This window comes from Pan troglodytes, chromosome 20 (assembly GCF_028858775.2).
Source record: "Pan troglodytes isolate AG18354 chromosome 20, NHGRI_mPanTro3-v2.0_pri, whole genome shotgun sequence".
Classification (NCBI taxonomy): domain Eukaryota; kingdom Metazoa; phylum Chordata; class Mammalia; order Primates; family Hominidae; genus Pan; species Pan troglodytes.
In genome coordinates, this window is record NC_072418.2 from 25,292,399 (window position 1) to 25,313,434 (window position 21,036).

At 42.5% G+C, this 21,036-nt stretch overlaps 1 long non-coding RNA gene across 1 annotated transcript; it reads left to right on the forward strand.

Moving 5' to 3' along the window:
- The first annotated feature begins 1,039 nt into the window (after positions 1–1,039).
- LOC134809097 (uncharacterized) lies at positions 1,040–20,682 on the forward strand. The gene is made up of 3 exons (XR_010153788.1): positions 1,040–1,256; positions 18,763–19,009; positions 20,002–20,682. It is a non-coding gene; the product is annotated as an uncharacterized LOC134809097 (long non-coding RNA).
- The last annotated feature ends 354 nt before the right edge of the window (positions 20,683–21,036 follow it).

The window sequence follows — 21,036 nt, forward strand, 5'->3', positions numbered from 1 at the left end:
CCAGCCTTCCTCTGCTAAAGTTGAAAGTCACAGGAACCTCCACCCACAAGGTCCCCACTGCACTCTGAAGATGTGGAGAATGAGTGGGTCAGAGAGAAGGCATGGAGGGGAGACTTCCTGGCCAGAATGAGTTTCCTAGGCTCTGGCCACCCACCCATGTCTCAGCCCACGAGACACCACTCTCTCTCCTCCTCTTCTGTCCACAAGCCCCTGAAGCCCACACACTGCAGGTGAGAAAACCACACAGTGTGAATAGAATAGAGCCTGACACCCTTCTCATGTGAGTGTGTCCTGAGCACATAGACGGGAGGTTTGTTTGACGGTGGCATCATTGTTTATCTGCAGCTGTATCCTAGGGAAGCAATTCTCCTATTTTCTTTTTTTGTTTTTTTTTTTTGAGATGGAGTCTCGCTCTGTCGGCCAGGCTGGAGTGCAGTGGTGCAATCTCGGCTCACCACAACCTCTGCCTCCTGGGTTCAAGCGATTCTCCTGCTTCAGCCTCCCGAGTAGCTGGGTCTACAGGCACGAGCCACCATGCCCGACTAATTTTTGTATTTTTAGTAGAGAAGGGGTTTCACTATGTTGGCCAGGCTGGTCTCGAACTCCTGACCTTGTTATCTGCCTGCCTCCGCCTCCCAAAGTGCTGAGATTACAGGCATGAGGCATCGTGCCAGGCAATTCTCCTATTTTGATTGAAGGGAGCAAGAGCTAATTTAAGGGGGAGTCTATGGAAAGCCCGATTCTCCCATAGGCTGCAGACTAGAAATGAATATGGCTTCTTGGGCAGTGGGGATTCAAATGAATATGGCTTTTTGGACGGAGGGAATTCCTTTGGCCTTCACGTTTTCGGGAGCATCTCTCAAACCCTCCCTTGAGGCTACAGAATAGATTCCCCCGACATTTCCTCAAGTGCCCTATGTATCCTGTCAAGCGACCCAAGGACGACACATTGAGTTAAAAACCCCCGTTGGTTATAACTGGAGATTTTAGATTCAGGCCACACCTCACTCTACGTCATAGAATGCGCTTTTCCAGAAGCTAAGCAGAGGAGCTGGGCTCCAGAGAGAGGAAAGGGCTGAGAAAAGCACAGGCGGAGAAAAGACGATTTTTCTTACAGGGCTAAAATGCAGGGGACTTCCTTATCCTGCCGACTCAGGGAAGCCCGGCCCCTTGTGATCCATTGCTGAAAGCCACCTCATGTTTGAAAAACGGATCCGCTCCCAACTTCAGTGGAAGGACACGACATGTAGCACGAGGTATTCTGTTCCTTCTGATGTGGTCTGCTCGGTGGGGCCTAAGGCTGGAGCTCGCGCACACCAATGGCTCCCTCTGCATGGGGTTCCATCATCTCTACCCTAGAACATGGGCCTTGGCGAATTCTGGCTCTTAAGTCGCTGTCCAAAACCCCATCCCATGCTCAGGCGACCCGAATGACCTTCGCTTTCACCTTTCCAGAAACGTTTCAAATCTATCCTCCATGCATGGCCACCTAAAAATGCAGAAGCACAGAACACTCGGTCGCCATTCACCTCACTGCTTTCAGGAGAGAATGCTCAAGGTTTCTTGCTGACTTTTTTTTTTTTTAACGGAGTTTCGCTCTTGTCGCCCAGGCTGGAGTGCAGTGGCGCGATCTCGGCTCACTGCAACCTCCGCCTCCTGGGTTCAAGCGATTCTCCTGCCTCAGCCTCCCAAGTAGCTGGGATACAGGCGCCCGCCACCACGCCCGGCTAATTTTTGTATTTTTAGTAGAGACGGGGTTTCGCCAAGTTGGTCAGGCTAGTCTCGAACTCCTGACCTCGGGTAATCCACCCGCCTCAGCCTGCCAAAGTGCTGGGATTACAGGCGTGAGCCACTGCTCCCAGTCTCTTTCTGAATCTTGACTCTGTGGGCACCGCCCGTTAGGGAGGCTGGCATCCCTGCCCACGGGCCTTCATTAACCGAAGGGGACGTGCCACGCTGGGGGTGTTCGAGGTGTGGGAGGCCTCCTCTGCTGGCGTCCCACCTCTCCGTTTACCGCCTTCTCCCATCACTCCGCTGGGGGCTCATCCCCTGAGACGGGGTCCGGGAGCGTGGTGGAAATGATCGAGGTGTAGAGGTTGGAGGGTCGTGGCCCAGCGGCTTCTGTCCCAGGGGGTGGCGGCGCGGGCCCGGGGGTGGCCATCTGGGTCCCAGCCCTTCCTTCCCTGTAGCGGGGGCGGACGAGGTGCATCCTGTTCCACCCCTGCGCCCTTCTCCTCCCCGCCCCCCTCCGGGTGGACCAGCAGGTGGGCGGGCTTATGCCACCAGCCGCCCCCACTGCGCCGCCCACGTCTAAGGCTCCAGCTGGGCGGAACAGTCTCAGGTCGGGAGCGCCACACTTGGCTGTAGGGTGGACCCGGTGCGCCACTGCCCACGGCCACCGGCTGGCTTCTCAGTCGGGCCACTGGGTCGACCAGATGTGGGCTGCGAGCCGCGAACATTGCTCTTGGCCACCAGCTCGAAATACTAAAGGTCAACCTAAATATTTAATATCAAACATTTAAATATTTACGCACGGCAGTGCCTCCTAGGTCCAGCGGAGGGGTGTGATCAGGCCTCGCTGTGGCCTTGAACCCACGCCCCTACTCTCGGGCTCGCCCAAGTGGCCATCCCATTTCTGTCTTCAGAGGAGCCGGGATTCCAGGGATCTTCCTGTGATTTTTTGTTCTAGTTCCACTTCCATTTTCTTTCCTCAGTACTTTGAGTTGTTGTTTTTCCTTGTTCTCTGTCTCTTAACACTCCTTCCTGCACATTAAAGTTGCTGTTTTGATTTCTTTCTTTCGTCTTCTTTTTCTTTCTTTTTTCTGAGTGAAGTCTTCTCACTCTGTCACGCAGGTTAGAGTACAGTTGGGTGATCACGGCTCCCTGCAGCCTCGACCTCCCTGGGCTCAGGGGTTGCTCCTGTCTCAGCCTCCCAAGTGGCTGAAACTACAGGGATCGCTTCAGCCTGGGAGGTCGAGGCTGCAGTGAGCCATGATTGCGCCATTGCCCTGCAGCCTGGGTAACAGAAGAACCCTGCCAGAAAGAGAGAGAGGGGGTAAAATTAATTGGGATCTTATTTACCTTTTGCCTTCGTTCACTCCATTTTTAAAAAAATTTAATATTGTTTGTTCTTTCTTTGTCACTTGTTATTGTTTGTTTTTATTATTATTATTTATTTTTATTTTTAGACAGGGTCTCACTTTGTCACCCAGGCTGCAGTATAATGGCGTGATCTTGACTCACAGCAGCCTCAACTTCCCAGGTTCAAGCAATCCTCTCATTTCAGCGCCCCCAACTCCCTAGTAGCTGAGACTACAAGCACACACCACCTGCTGGCTAACCTTATTTTGTGCTTTGTACATTTTATTTTTGTAGAGACAGGGTTCCACCATGTTTTCTGTGCACGAGCAATCTGCCCACCTTGGCCTCCCAAAGTGCTGGAATTACAGGCGTGAGCCACTGCGCCTGGCTTGCTCTATCTATCTATCTATCTATCTATCATCTATCTATCTATCTATCTATCATCTATCTATCTACCTTTGTAGCAGAGATGTGTTCTCACTATGGTGTCCAGGGTCTGCTCATATGTATTTCTTTTTTAACGTTATTATTATTTCATGAGATGGAGTCTCATTGTGTTGCCCAGGCTGGAGTGCAGTGGTGGGATCTTGGCTCACTGCAACCTCTGCCTCCTGGGTCTAAGCAATTCTCCCACTTCAGCCTCCCAAGTAGCTGGGACTACAGGTGCGTACCACTATGCCTGGCTAATTTTTGTATTTTTAGTAGAGATAGGGTTTCTCTGTGTTGGCCAAGCTGGTCTTGAACTTCTGACGTCAAATGATCCACTCACCTCGGCCTCCCAAAGTGCTGGGATTACAGGCATGAGCCACCGTGTCCATCCCGGTCATATTTTTTATGTGTTGATTTTTTTCGGTTTGTGTTTCAGTCCGAGTGCGTAGTGATAGTACCGGGATAGAAAACAAAAATGTCGAGACAGATCAATCTCAGGAACCTGTTTTTTTTTTTTGGTTGGTTGTTTGTTTTTAGGGGCACAAGCCCCATTGAGTGAAGTGCTCCTAATCTCTGGTGGTTTTGAATATTGTAGAAAGCATTGCAGTATTTAACTCTGTGCACTGAAGATTTTTTCTAGTTCTAGAATACAGATAAATCTAGATGTATGGTTCTCGACCAATCACAAAAGATCAATAGCCTTTTTCCTTATTCTACTTCTCTTTCTTGAAGGGAAGGACCTTGATTCAGATTTGCTGCCTACAGACAGCAATTTGTCTACATTATTTTCTCTTCTTTTTCTTATTGGGAGGGAACTGAGCCCGAGAAAACTGCAGGGCCATGAGCTGTTAGATTACTTCCAATGAGAGGAAAGGAAGTGTGTGTGACAACACATTCGGAGAGAAATCAGGGGAGGTGGCAGAGCAGGAAGCACCAGGAATCTGTGTCCCCACGTACGCCAAAGGGAAGCTGGCAGAATCTATCTGATAGAGCGATTTGGCAACTCTGGAGTCTATGGGAGGCCTGCTGCTGCCAGGGGGAAGCCTGGAAGATACATTGTAATCAATGCCAGTTCCCGTTAGCTCTTTGTTTCCCACCCCCACACTCTCTGTGCCCACCTCAGGCCAGAGTCACAGCGGTGGAAAGGCTTCTAAGGAGAGGTATGTGGGAAGGTTCTCCTACAAGTCAGGTTCTTTAAGCTGAGCTTATTTTATTTCTGGTCTCATGTTCACCAGAATAAAGAAGATATTCCTTAATGACTCGATGGCCTTAGTTTATTTTCTGCTCACAGGTTTGAGCTATAAAAACCAATTTTTCTTCATATGCAATACATGAAAACTATGTATGTCAGAACATGCTTCTCTTAGTGTACTCTTGGGGATATAGTTTAAACAGCAAGTAAAATTTGGCATGTATGGAAGTTTCTTTTTATATTATCAAGAGTACAAATATCTATCAAAATCTTTACCTCTTATGTCTCTAATCTGTATGAATACAAAGAGCATGATAGTTAGATCTGCATATAGATATTTGTAGGTAGATAAACACAAACATAATATTATGAGTTTGTCTATGTAAATATTTATGCATACAAAATAAGTTCAAGAGAAAATAAGTTCAAGAGACATTCTCCTCCAGCGAAAACTGATGTTGCAGACATAGACTTAGGTTCACCTATATGGCTCTATACCATCTCAGGCTGGAACCCAGCTATACAATGTTATGTATAAAAATCAACAAAGATTAGCATTGAGGGACACAGCCTAGGAAGTAAGCGTCCAGTACTGTTATGTAAGGTTTCATGGAAAGCTTGGAATTTGAAGGCCCTGCTTTTTTCTTTTCACTGTATACCTCTGTTATTTATATCCACCATTTGGGGCCTTTCTTGATGCTTCTGCTTCCCCAAATTAGCTAATTGTCTGATTATATTTGCCTGGGCTGAGCTAAATGGCTGATTGAAATCACCTGAGCTTAGCTAATTGGCTTATTGAATTCACCTGGTCTGGATGGGTAGGAAAGGAAAATGAACTTTGATCTTCTTCTCTTCTGAGGATTTTTTTTTTTTAACCAGGCATAAGCACAAATGGACTCTAGCTAGATACAACTATGTGAACCATTCTGGGTGTATATGTTTCACTATTCACATATCTTATATCGATAAATACATATACAAAGCAAAGCAAAACGAAGCTAGGTAAGAGGTCATTTTTATTTTCATTCTTTCCAGACCAGGTGAATCAAATCAGCCTATTAGCTCAGTGGTGATTTACCCAATCCAAGCCACATATTGCATCACATTCTTTTTTTTTTTTTTTTTTTTTTGACAGAGTCTTGCTCCAGGCTGGAGTGCAATGGCATGAGCTGGGATCACAGGCGTGTGCCACAAAGCCTGGCTAATTTTTGTATTTTTAGTAGAGATGGGGTTTCACCGTGTTGGCCAGGCTGGTCTTGAACTCCTGCCCTCTTGATCCACCCACCTTGGCCTCCAAAACTGTTGGGATAACAGGCGTGAGCCACTGCGCCCGGCCATATTATTCTTATAAATGTGTAAATGTTCTTGTTACCTGGCACTCGAGTGTTTTTAATTCAGGATCTAATTAAATCCGCTGAGTGGAATTCTAACCATACAGCTAGGACAAGTCTGAGGTGCCTGACACTGGGAACCCTAGCCTTTCTCACATAGAAGCCTTAGCCTGGAGAATAAGAGCCAGCATTGACATTTCAGCACATGTTCACTATCACCTGGTTGAAATATGGCCAGGATCCAGCTTTCCATGGTAATGAATGACTCCCCTGGCCTTAGTGCATTTTTATTTCCTAGAAGAAAGAAACTAGAAACAATGCTTTCTTCATATATGTTAAATGCAGCAGGTTGTATTTAAAAACATCCTTCCATATGTGTGATTCTGGATATAGTTTATAAGACAGTTAAGATTATGCATATGTATAAAAGTATTTTTTATACCACTATTAGAATCAATACCTATCAGTACTTCCATTTTCCACATTTTTATTCTGTGTGAATATACATACAAAGCTAAATATATTTGCATATAGATATACATAGGTAGAAAGGTAAACAAAAACCCATGCAGGATTATATGAGTATGTTTATGTGAACAGTTATGTATATAAAGCATGTTCTGAAAAGGCATTTTAAATGCTCTAGTATATACTAAGAACACAAATGTATAGTAACTTCGGTACTCTATGGCACAATAACATCTCATAATGAAACAGAGCCAAGCAATGTTGTTTGTATAAGTGTAAAGAAAGCTTCAGGTTCACGGAATAAATCTAGAAAGTAAGCTGACAATACAGCTATGTAATGCTATATTTCTAGGCTAGCATTTCAGGCTATTGCTTTGTTTCTCACTGTATCAACATGCTATTTGCATTCACTATGTTAGGCCTGACTTGATGAATCTGCAGTCCCTATTGAGAAAATTGCATAATTGGATCCACCTGAGTCAAGCTAACTAGCTTATTAAAGTCACCTGGACTGAGCTAATTGGCTGATTGGATTCACCTGAGCTGAGCTCATTGACTGATTGGATTCACTGTTTCTAAAGAGAATGTGTAGAAAAATGACCTCTGATTTACTTTTATTTTGGGGCTGTTTTAGAAAAAAATACAGATTGACATTACCTAGACATATTTACATAACCCTGTGTGTTTGTATATGTTTATCTATCTATATATCTCATATTTATATCAAAATCTACAGAGAAATGTGTCCAATAAAACTAACTTTTTTTTCAGTATTGAAGTAAATGCTCAAGTTACAGCCCTTGGCTTTTATTCTCTTACCCTAAAAGTCACTACTTCAGCAAAGAAAACAAAAATACAAGGTTTTATTCCTATGACATATTTAAAATGATTATTTGAATTTATGAAAGCTTTAAAGACAATTATTCAGCACTTTCACATTTGAGTGAGAGCCTTTAAACTGAGGCTATTTTATTTCTGGTCCTATGTTTACCAGAAAGAGAAGGGTCACCCTTGACCTGGCAATGAATATTTCATAACCTTAGTGCATTTTTGTCTTTCAGAAGTGAGCAACAAGGAATGATGCTTCCTTTGTATCTGTTAAAAGCAGAAAGATGTATATAAGAGCATAGTTCCATTTTTGCACTATTTTTTGTATAGTTTATGGGAAAGTTAAGTTTATACATCTATAAAAGCATCTTTTTATGTCACTGTCATTATCAATATCTGTCAATATTTCCACTTTATACAACACTATTCTTATTTTTTACTGAGACAGGGTCTCACTCTGTCACCCAGGCTGGAGAGCAGTGGCACCATGTAGGTTCACTACAACCTCTGTACCCTGGATTCAAGTGATCCTCCCACCTCAGCCTCCCAAATAGCTGGGACCACAGGCACATACTACCACATCTGGCTCTTTAAGACCCTTGAGCTCAAGCAATCCACCCCCCTCAACCTCCTGAAGTGCTAAAATTACAGGTGTGAACCACCGCACCTGGCTATACATCATTATTTTTTATAAATACAGATACAAAGATGGATGCATCTGAATATAGACATACGTAGATAAACATACACACAAATACAGGATTATATGACTACATCTGTGTAAATATTAATGTATAGACATTATGTTGGCCAAAAGACATTTTCAATACCCTAGTATATATTATAAAGATGTAGAATTACTTCTCTACTCTGACACAATAGTATTCCAGAATGAAACATAGACATACAATGTTGTTTGTTTAAATGTAAACAAAGCTTCCCCTACATGAGAGATTTGGGAAGATGACAGTACACTAATGTAATAGTTTATGTTCAGATTAGCATTTTATGGCCCTGCTTTTGTTTTCAATATATGAATGTGCTACTCCCGTCAATCATTGTAATTCTGCCTTGAGGAATTCACTGTTGATGTTTTGATAATTGACTGATTGGGTCTATCTTTGCTAACTGGCTGATTGGAGTCACCTGACCTAAGCTAATTGGCTGATTTTATTCACCTGGGCTGAGCTAATTGGCTAATTGGATTACCTGGGTTGAGCTAATGAATGATTGAAATCACCTGGGGTGACCTAATCAGCTGAATGAATTAAACTGTCTTGAGGGAAATGGGTAGTAAAATAATGTCTTAGTTTTGAGGCTTCTTTATGAGACACAATCACAAATGGAAATTACATAGACGTATCTGCATAACCCTATGATTTGTATATATTAATTCATCTACATATTTTATATCTGTATCTAAATCTACAAAAAAACTATCCAAAGAAAACTTAAATTTCCTTTCAGAATAGCAGACTAATTTTTAGTCACAGACTTTAATTTTTTTTCTCTACCTAAAAAGTTACTTCTCTAGCCAACAAAATAAAACAAAAAAATCCCCAAATTATCATGCTATGTCATATATTCATACAAAAGATCCCCTGAATTTCTGGAATTTTAAAGAAAATTATTCGGCATTTGCAAATTTGGGGCAAAGCTGGGGCTAATGTATCTCTTGTCTCAGTTCACTAGAATGAAAAGGGTCATTCTTGACTTGGCAGTGAATGACTCTCATGGCCTTAGTACATTTTCTGTTTACAGATGTGAGCAACAAGGGCCAATTCTTTCTTCATATACATTAAATGCAGCAGAATGTATGTCAGAGAATACCTCCATTTGTGTACTCTTGCGGATGTAGTTTAAAAGGCAAATAGGATTTTATGTGTATGGAAGTTTTTTTAATTGCTATCAGTAGAAATACCTATCAATACTTTCACCTTCTCTATCTTTATTCTGTATGAATATGTATAGAATGATAGATAAATCTGGATATAGTTATGCATAAGGAGATAAACACACATACAGAATTATATGTTTGTCTACATAAATGTTCATGTATGCAGAAGACTTTTTTGAGAGGCATTTTTAATATCCCATTCTGTCTGGAAGATGAAGACCTAGACTTACTCTCACCTATATGGCTCCATACCATCACAGACTGAAATACAGACATATAATGTTCTGTATAAGTATCAACAAAACTTTATGTTAAGGGGCAAAGCCTGAGAAGGAAGCTTCCATTCCTGCCAAATAAGACTTTATGTTGACCTTAAAATTTTAGGGCCCTGCTTTTCTACTCACTCTATGACTGTGTTGTAGGCCATTTTGTGCCTGCCTTGATGCTTTCGTTTTTCACATTTAGCTAATGGGCTATTCACACTATCTCCACTGAGTGGATTGGCCAACTGAATTTGCCTGGCTGAGCTAATTGGTTTCTTGAATTCACCTGGTTTGCAGGAGTTGTGAAGGGAAATGACCTCTGACATGCTTTTTTCTTGAGGCTTTTTAACCAGATATATGGATACATGGACTTTGCATGAACATACACAGGGGACCCATTCTGTGTGTGTATGTTTATCTATTCACTAATCTTATATTTTTATCTATATGTACAAGAAAAGCCCCGAAGAAAAAAATAGGTCAGAAATACTTTGAATTTTCTTTCCCTCCAGGCCAGATGAATCCAAACAGTCAATTAACTCAGTGAAGATTGATCCAATCCAAGCCACACACATCACATTATTCTTATAAATGTAAAAATGTCCTTGTCACCTGGCACCCGGTTGTTTGTAATATAGTGTCTCATCAAACCAGCTTAGTGTGGTTGTAATAATCCATTTATGAAGAGCCAGAGATGCCTGAAAACATTGAGCCTGACCTTTCTCACAAAAAAGCTTTGACATCACCAAAAAAATTTACCTTTGGCATTTTGCACACGTTCACTATTGTCTGGTTGAAATTTGGCCAGGTACCATATATCAAGATATTTGTGTTCAATATCACAGTCTATCTTCTGAAAACAGGCCTAATTTTTTTATTACCATAAAAGTTATATTACAGCCACAAAGAAAAAAATACAAAAGTGTATTTTTACATCACATGCTCAGAGTTAAGAACAAGAGCCCTTTTCCTGATGAAAGCCTTAATAGGAAGAAATAAGCATTCTCAAATTTGAGTTATAGCCTTGAAATGGGGCTAATTTATCACTGGAATAAAAAGATCGTTCTTGACCTGGCAATGAATGACTTGCATGACCTTGGGGCTTTTCTAACTCCCAGAATTGAGCAATAAGGATCACTGCTAAATATACATATATACACACACACATATATATACACATTAAATCTAACAGGAGGTATTTCACAGTCTATCTTTATTTGCGTACTATTCTAGACATAATTTACAGGGCAGATAAGTCTATATATATATATTGAAGTTTTTATATTACTTTCTGTATCAATACCTCCCAATACATCTATCTTCTATGTCTTTATTCTATATGAATATAGGTACCAAGATGAATACATCTGAATATAGACATACATGGGTAGATTTTAAAAAACACAGAAACAGAATTATGTGAGTATGTTAATGAGGTAACTGGCTGACTGTAACCACCTGGGCTTAGCTAAATGGCTATTTGGAACCACATTGGTTTAGATAACTGGCTGATTGTATTCACCTGGGCTGAGTTAACTGGCTTATTGGAATCACATGTTTTGAGCTAATTGGCCAAATGAATTTACATGGGCTAGGCTAAATGACTTATTGAAATCACCTTGTCTTAGCTAGTTGGCTTTTAGAATCACCCAGGCTAAGCTAATTGACTGATTAGATTCACCTGGACTGAGCTATTTGGCTCTTTAGAATCACATAAGCTGGGCTAATTGGCTGATTGTTTTCACCTGAGTTGAGGTAATTTGCTGATTGGAATCACCTGCCTTGAGCTAATTGTCTGATTGGATTCACCTGTCATGAGAGAGATTGGTAGGAAATTAATCACTGAGTCCCATTTATTTTGGGGCTTTTTTACAAGACATACTCATAGATGAACATTACATAGACATATTTATACAACCCTGTGTGTTTTATATGTTTATTTACCTACATGTCTTATATCTGTATCTAAGTCTACAGAGAAAAACATCCAAGAAACTCTGAAATTTGCTTTAAGCATTGTAGTCTATCTTCAAGTAATAACGCCTAGATTTTCTTGCCTTACTCAAAAACTCACTTCTTCAGCCAGTAAAAGAAATACAATACAGATAATTATATCTTCATTTCCCATGGGAAAAAAAATCCTCTACATTGATGGAAGCTGTAAAGAGAATATTTTAGCACTTTCAAATTTGAAGGAGGGATTTTAAGCTGAGGCTACTTTATCTCTAGTCCTGCGTTCATCAGAAAAAAAGGGTCACTTTGACCTAGCAATTAATGTTTTACATGGCCTTATTGTATTTTTATCTCCTAGAAGTTAGAAACAAAGACCAAGTCTTCCTTCTTATATGTTAAGTTCAGAGAGATGCGCAAAGAGCATACCTACATTTGTGTACTAATTTAGATATAGGGCAGATAAGTTTATACATCTATGAAAGTATCTTTGTATATTACTATTATATTGTAAATAGTATGATTAATAGTAAACTATTGTATATTACTATTATCTTTGTATATTACTATCAGTATATAGTATACACTTCTACTCTCTACATATCTGTTCTTTTTTTTTTTTTTGAGGTGGAGTCTTGCTTTGTTGCCCAGACTGCAGTGCAGTGGTGTGATATTGGCTCACTGCAACCTCCGCCTCCTGGGTTCAAGCAATTTTTCTGCCTCAGTCTCCCAAGTAGCTGGGACTACAGGTGCACGCCACCACATGCAGCAAATTTTTGCATTTTTAGTAGAGACAGAGTTTTACCATATTGGCCAGGCTGGTCTCAAACTCCTGACCTCGTGATCTGCCCGCCTTGGCCTCCCAAAGTGCTGGGATTACAGGCGTGAGCCACCACGCCCAGCAACATATCTGTACTTTACCAATATTGAGACAAAGATAAATACATCTGGACATAAATTTGCATAGGTAGTTAGATAAATGAACACACACATACTAGATTATATGAGTACATCTATGTAAATATGTATATACAGGATGTTCACCAACAGATATTTTAGTACCCCACTACATACTAAAAATGCAGATGTGGACTTACTACCTAATCTCTGGCACAATAGCAATTTAGAATGGAACACAGCCATACAATGTTTGTATAAACAGTTTCAAAGCTTCGTCTCTAAAGGCAAGGACTGGAAGGTGAGCTAACCATAAAGCTATGTAAATCTTTATGTCCAGGTTAGCATTTCAGAGTCCTCCTTTGCTTCTCAGTGTATGAACGTGCTAATCTCGTTCACCATTTTGGGCCTGCCTTGAAGTATCCATCGTCACCATTTTGATAATTTGCTGATTGGGTCTAACTGGCCTATGCTAATTGGCTGATTGGAATTACCTGAACTCAGCTACTTGGACAATTGAGTTCACCTGAGCTAAACTAACTGATTAAAAATCACCTGGGCTTAAGGCTGGGTGCAGTGACTCATGCCTGTAATCCCACCACTTTAGGAGGCCGAGGCAGGTGGATCTTTTTGAGTGCAGAAATTAGAGACAAAAAAAAGAAGAAGTTCAAGACCAGGAGACCAGCCTAGGTAACATGGGATAACCCCATCTCTACAAGAAATACAAAAATTAGTCACACATGGTGGCACATGCCTGTGGTCTCAGCTACTCAGGAGGCTGAGGCTGGAGATCGCTAGAACCTGGGAGGCAGACATTGCAGTGAGCCAAGATCGCACAACTGCACTCCAGCCTGGGGGACAGAGTGAGACCCTGTCTCAGAAAAAGTTCACCTAGGCTGAGTTAATTGGCTGACTGAAATGACCAGGGCTTAGCTAATTGGCTAATTAGAATCAACTGGTGTGTCATAATTGACTGATAAGACTCACCCAGGCTCAGCTAATTAATAGATTGACATCACCTTTGCTGAGCTAATTAATTGACTGATTAGAATCATTTTGGCTGACCTAATCAGCTAATATGAATCACCTGGGCTGAGCTAATTGGCTGATTGTATTCACGCGTGTTGAGAAGCATGAGTAGGGTAATGACTTCTGACATACTTTTATTTTTTTCCAAGACATACTCATAAATGGTCATTGCATACACATATTTATATAACCCTGCATGTTATATAACCTACAGAAGAAAGTGTCCAAGGAAAACTAAAATTCACTGTCAGTACAGCAGTGTATCTTCAAGTTACAGACCTCGACTATTCATTCCCTACCAAATAAAGTTGCTTCTCCAGCCAACAAAACAAAAGACAAGAATTTACTTTTTTTTGTCATATGTTCAAAAAAAAAAAAAAAAAAGAATCACCTGAATTGGTGGAAGCTTTAAAGAAAAGTTTTCAGCATTTGCACATTTGCGTTAGGGCTTTTCAGCAGAGGCTAGTTTATTTTTGGTTCTGTGTTCACTAGAATAAAAAGGGTTATCCTTGATTTGGCGTGAATGACTCTCATGGCCTTAGTGAATTTTCAACTCCCAGAAGTCAGCAACAAGGACTAATGCTTACTTTGTATAAGTTAAATGCAGATGGATGGACGTTATAGCATACCTCCATTTGTGTGCTACTCTCTAGACAGAGTTTATAGGCCAGAACGTTGTATACATCTATGGAATTATCTTTATATATCACTATCAATATCAATACCTTCAACCCTTCCACCTTCTACATCTTTAATTTTTATGAATAAAAATACAAAATAAATATATCTGGATATAGATATTCATAGGTAGATAAACACACATACTGAATTATATAAGTACATCTATGTAAATATTTAGGTGTACACAGGATGTTCACAAAAAGACATTTTCAATACCTTAGTATATAATCAGGATGTGGATACGAACTTACTACCCTACTCTATGCCACAATACAAACCCAGAATTGTACATTGTCATACAATGTTGTTTACATAAACATAAAGCTTCACTTTCAAAGGTGAGGTCTTTGAAGTAAGCTGACAGCATAGCAATTTAATGCTTTATGACCAGATTAGCATTTCAGGAACCTGCCTACCTTCTCAGTGTAGGAATGTGCTGTCACGTCCACTATTTTGGGCCTGACTTGATGAATCTGCAGTCGCTATTTAGATAATTGTTTGATTGAATCCAAGTTTGCTGAGCTAATTGGCTGATTCTTTTGCCTGGGCCCTGCCTGCAGAAGTCATTTTGACATATCTATGGTCCCATCAGAGATGTGACTGTCCTCTTATGCCCAGACCCTGTTCACAGTGAAGATTTCAACATATGGCTTGGCTCAGCACCTAAGTGATGTGACTCTCCTATTATGCCTGGGCCCTGCCTACAGGGGTTATTGTGACATAAAGCTGAGCCCAGCTCCTATGTTATGTGACTCTCTTCTTCTTCCTGAGCCCAACCTACAGGGGGAGTGTTTACGTATCTCTGGGCTAAACATATCTCTCTGCCAGTTAAACAGTTTTCTTCTGTTCACCTCTAATGGAAGTTTGTAAATGGCACTACTTAGTGAATGGAATAGCTTTCTAAAAGCTCAGGTGCTACTGAGAAGCTGACACAGGATTTCAGTGCACTTAATTCTAATCAAGCAACAGGACTCAACCTAGGAAGAAACAGCTGGGGAAAAGAACCTGGGCAATGTGACACTCCATCCTGGGCACTCCCATTAGGGGGGATTGTGACATATCTTTAAACCTATCAACTATTTGATGTGACTCTCCTGTCTCACCTGGGCTTTGCCCATGGGCAAGATTGTGACATTGTATTGGGCCATAACCCAGGTGTTGTGACTCATTTCTCCTGCCTGATAACTGCTCCCAGAGTGGATTGTGGCATATGGTTGGGTTCAACACCAAGTTGGTGTTGCTCTTTTGCCTTGGCCCTGCACTCAGGAGGCACTGTGCCATTTTACTGGGCTCAGCACCGAGGTGATGTGAATCTCCTGCCTTGACTCTGTTCAAGGGGGACATTGTGACATATCTCAGGGCTCAACAACTTACAACATATTTGAGATGACTCTTTTATGTGATGTGGGCTTTGCCCATTAAAGTATTGTGACATATCTCTGGGCCCAGCACCTAGGTGACATGACTCTACTCTCCTGCCTGGGCTTTGTCCACAGAAGGGAGAGTGATTATCACTGAGCCCAGCACACAGGTCATTTAATACTTCTGCGTTGGCCCTGTCCACATGTTCATTGTGATATAACTCTGGGCCCATGCCCTAGGCAATGTCACTCTCCTCTTTCGCCTGGGCCCTCTCCTTAGTGGGGATTGTGACGTATTGCTTCTCCCAGAACCTAGGCGATGGAACTTCGTCTCATGCCCGGGCCCTGCCTATGTGAGTGACTGAATAGATAGCTAGACGCAGCCTCTATATTATGCCACTCTCTTCTTCCTGAGCTCTACCCACAAAGTTATTGTAACATCTCTGAGCCCCTCTCCTAGGTGATTTGATGCTTCTTTCTGAACCCTTTCCTCGGGGGGTATTGTGACCTATTACTAAACACAGCACCTAGGTGATCTGACTTTTCTACACTGCTTGGGTTCTGCCCACAATATAGATTTTAATTTATAGCTGAGAGCAGCACCTAGGTGATGTTACTCTCCTATCCTGCCTGATCCCTGGATACATTGTGTATTGTGACATATCACTGGGTCCAACAGTTAGGTGATGTGACCCTCCTGCATGGGCCCTGACACCAGGAGTATTATGGGATATCTTTGATTCATCACCTTGGTGACGTGACCTTCCTCTTCTGCCTGGGACATGCTAAAAACGGGGATTGTGACACATCCCTGTACCAGCACCTAGGCGATGTGACCGTTCTTTTGCCCGGGCCCCATATACTTTGAGTATTTTAACATATTGCTGGGCTCAACATCCATAGGATAGTACACTCCTGCCTGGGCCTTGCCCACAGGGAGACTTGTGACATATCTCTGCATGCATCACCTAGATGTTGTGACTCTTCTTTTCTACCTGCACCCTGCCAACAGGAAGGATTGTGACATATCGCTGGGCTTAGCAACTAGGTAATGTGTCTCTCCTGCATGGCCTTTTCCACAGGGGTCATTGTGACCTATCGCTGGGCCCAGCACCCAGGTAATGTGATTCTTATTGCCTGTGCCCTGCTCACAGAGTAAACTGGGACATATCACTGTGCCCAACACCCAGGTGACATGACTCTGCTGCTTGTGCCCTGCTTTCAGGAGAAGATTGTGACATATCTTTGGCCAAGCACCCAAGTGTTGTGACTTTTTTTTTCCTGCCTGCGTCCTGCCACAGTGAAAATTGTGACGTATCACTGGACCAACACTCGGGTTTTGACGTCCCTTCTCACTCTCTATGCACAGGTGGTGTTGTGACGTATAGTTTGGCCTAGTTCACAGGTGTGATGATTACTCTCGTACTTTGAACCAGTTAGTAGGAGAGATACTGTCTTTTGTAGCTTGACTTAGCAAAACAAGAGTCTGGGTTATTTCCTTTCACAAAAATCACAGGGGATTATCATGCTCTTGACTATCACATAAAGCCCTTGGGTGGTACAGAGTGTCATAAAGGGGCCCAGCATAGAGGTGAGATTGTGTCTCTCATATGCAAACTTTGCCAACCATTAAGATAGTCTCCCTTGCATGTGGACAGAGGCCACTCATGAGGTCCTAAATCTCAAGAAAAGATGCAGTCCATGGTTAGAATTGTGAGAGTCACATGCGAATATCCAGATAGAATTGGGATGGTGACTCATTTCTAAACTAAGCTTATAGGTTCATTGAGCACTCTCACATCTGGACCCAGCCAATTGGAGAGATGTTGACCTGGGCTTATGGCCACAGGTAAGATCATGGGCCCATACCAGCCTGAAGGTATCAGAGCAGATCATGACTCTCACACATACCATAAAAAGCCCTCAACTGGTACAGAGAGTATCTTAACAGGACCCAGCACACAGGTGAGATTGCGCCTGCTGTACGCACACCCAGATGACAGTAAAGATTGTCATCCATTAACACTAACACAGCCCATTGCTGAGGTCCTGAATCTCACACCCAGAAGCAGTTGAAAGTTGGAAAATTGACTCTCATATGTGAATCTGGTCCACAGGTGGGTTGGTGACTCTCAGACCAAGACTCAGCACACTCGTGAGGCTGTGACTCCGCTAAGGAGACAGTCTGCAGGACGGATTGAGGCTTTCATGCATGGCTCCAGTCCACTGTTGAGACTGTGAATCACGTACTTAGACTCAACATACAGGAAGTGTTTCCTCTCATACCTGTAATTGAGAAATGTGCAGGATTGTTAATCTCATCCCTGGCCTTTCATGCAGGTGTGATTGTGCCCTCAAAAGGCATTGTGAAATATTGGTGGGCCCAGCTCAAAGGTGATATGAAATATGCCTCTCCAGCATTTGAGTTATTTTACTTTTCTGTGAGAGCCCAGTCCACAGATGGGATTGTGACATTGCTAGACCCAACAACTAGGTAATGTGACTCTATTCTCCTGCATTGGCATTGTCCAAAGAAGGCAAATAACACATTACTTGTCTTCGCACTCAGGTGATGACTCTTCTCCTGCCTTGGCACTGTGCACAGGGGGCTTGTGACATATCACTGGGCTCTACACCCAGGTTATGTAACTTCCATGCCTGGGCCCTGTGCACAGTGGCCATTGTGACATATTTCTTGCTCTACAACTCAGATGGTAACTCTTCTGCCTTGCCCCCTGCCTGCAAAGGGCACTGTGACACACCTCTGTGAACATCACAAAGGTGATGTGACTCTCTTCCAAAATGGGATTGTGGCCAGGTGCAGTGGCTCATGCCTGTAATCCCAGCACTTTGGGAGGCTGAGTCGAGGGGATCATCTGACGTCAGGAGTTCGAGGCCAGCCTGGCCAACATGGTGAAGTCCCGTCTCTATTAAAAATACAAAAATTAGCCAGGTGTGGTGGTGCACACTTGTAATCCCAGCTACTTGGGAGGCTGAGGCAGGAGAATCACTTGAACCCTTGAGGCAGAGGTTGCAGTGAGCTGAGATCACGCCATTGCACTCCAGCCTGGGCAACGAGAGTGAAACTCTGTCTCAAAAAACAAAAAACAAAAAAAGCTCCAAAAAACCAAAATGAGATTGTGACATATCACTGGACCGAGCACCTTGGTGATGTGACTATCCTCTCTTGCTTGAGTTTCACATATTATTGTTACTGTGACATACCTCTGTGACAAACAGCTATGGGTAGGAAAACTTCTGCCTGGACTCAGCCCAAGGCGGCCTCATGACTTTTTTAAAAGATATGTGACTTTAAAAATGTGACTGTCATTTTCTGCCTATGCTTTGCCCTCAGGAAAGATTGTGGCATATTACTGAACTAAGCAACCTAGTGACGTGTCTCTTCTGACTGGGGCTTGCCCACAGAGACAACTGTGACATAGCACTGAGCCCAGGACCCAGGTGATGTGACTCTGCTGCCTGTTTCCAACATTCATGAGAGGATGGCAACTATCCCTTGCCAAGAACTCAGGTGATTTGACTCTCCTGCCTTGTCCCTGCCCTCAGAGAAGATTGTGATATATCTTCAGCCCCAAACCCAGGTAATGTGACTTCCCTGCTTACTCCCTATTCAGAGGAGAAATTATTACATATAACCTGGCCCAGCTCACAGGTTTGATGACAATTCTCATACCTCAAACAAGCCAATAGAAGAGATACTGTCTCTCTCAGCGAGGCTTAGGAAAACTGGTAAAATACCTGTGTCTCCTCTTTGTATGAAGGTCATAGAGAACTACCACGTGCTTTGTATATGGCATAAAGCTCTTGAGTGGTACAGTGGTACAGAGAGTGTCCACATGTCCTAAAACAAAGGGGATATTGTGTTTCTTGTATACACACCCAGACACCTGTTAGGATTGTCACCCTAACACCTGGATACAGACCATTGGTGAGGTCTTGTGTCTCACATGCAGATGCAATCCACAGTTTGATTCCTGACTGTCAAATGTAAACACCTGTCCAAAGTTGGGATGGTGACTCATTTCTAAACCCAGCTCATAGACAAGTGAGGACTCTTCTGTCTGGCCCAGTTAATCCGAGAAATATTAACTTTTCTACCTGGGCTTAGGGAGCAGCATAAAGGTCTCGGGGCAAATTGTGCCTCTCATTCCTAGTCTACAATGATCTTGGGTAGTATAGAGAATGTCCTAATGGGGTTCAGCATACAGGTGAGATTGTGACAGTGATATCCACACCCAACTGACAGTAAAAATTGCCATCTTTCCTCATGAATACAGCCCACTGTTGAGGTGTTGAATCTCATAACCAAAGGCAGTTGAAAATTAAAACATTGTCTCTCATTGGTAGACCCAGTCCACAGTGGGGTTGGTGACTCTCAGACCAAAATTCAGCACAGTTATGAGGCCATCACTCCACTAAGAAAACGGAATTCACAGAACAAATTGAGACTGTCATGTACAAATTCAGCCCACCACTGAGATTGTGACTCATTTACTTAGACCCAACATATAGGAAGTGTTGACTCTTATACCTAGAATTGGGACATGTGTAAGATTGTTCATCTTTTCCTTAGACTTTCCTGCAGGAGTGATGCTGACATGTTCCTCTATTTGGCATCTGAGTGATATGACTCTTGCCATGGTCTAGCCCACAGATGGAATTGTGATGTGTTGCTGTACCCAGCACCTAGGTGATGTGACTCCATTTTTCTGCCTTGGCATTGCTCACAAAAGGTATTCTGACATATCTCTGGGGTATGTACCCAGGTTTCATGACTCTCTTGCCTGTGCCCTGTCCACAAATTGTCATGAAATATTGCTGGGTCCAACACCCAGGGATGTAACTCTCATGCCTAGGCCCTGCCAACAGGGGGAATTGTGACAAATCTCTGTGTCAACCCAGGTTATGTGACTCTCTTTTTTTGCCTGGTCCCTGCTCACAGGGGGCATTATGACATATTGCTGAACTCAGCACCTAACTGATGTGATTCTCCTTTCTAGTTTTTGCCCACAGGGGAGATTGTGACATATCACTGGGCCTCATACTAAGGTGATGTTACACTTTCGTTTTTGAACTGTACTCAGAAGGCATCGTGACATATTCCTGGGCCCAGCACCAAGGTGATCTGAGTCTCCTGCCTGCACTTTGTCCACAAATGGCATTGTAACATATCTTCAGACCTATCAACTACTTGATATGACTTATTTTTTTAAAGTGAAAGCAAGTTTATTAGGGAAGTAAATAAACAAAAGAATGGCTACTCCATAGACAGAGAAGCCCTGAGGGCTGCTCATTGGCTCTTTTCATGGTTATTTCTTGATTACATACTAAACAAGGGATGGATTATTTGTGAGTTTTCCAGGGAAGGGATGGGCAATTTCCAGAACTCAGGGTGCCTTCCCTTTTTAGACCATATAGGATACCTTCCTAACATTGCCATGACATTTGTAAAGTGTCGTGGTGCTGTTGGGAGTGTCTTTCAGCATACTGATGCATTACATTTAGTGTATAATGAGCAGTGAGGACTACCAGAGGTCACTTTTATTCCCATTTTTCTTTCAGTGGGTTTTTGCTGTCTTTTGTACTGCATCCTCTTTTATCAGCAAGG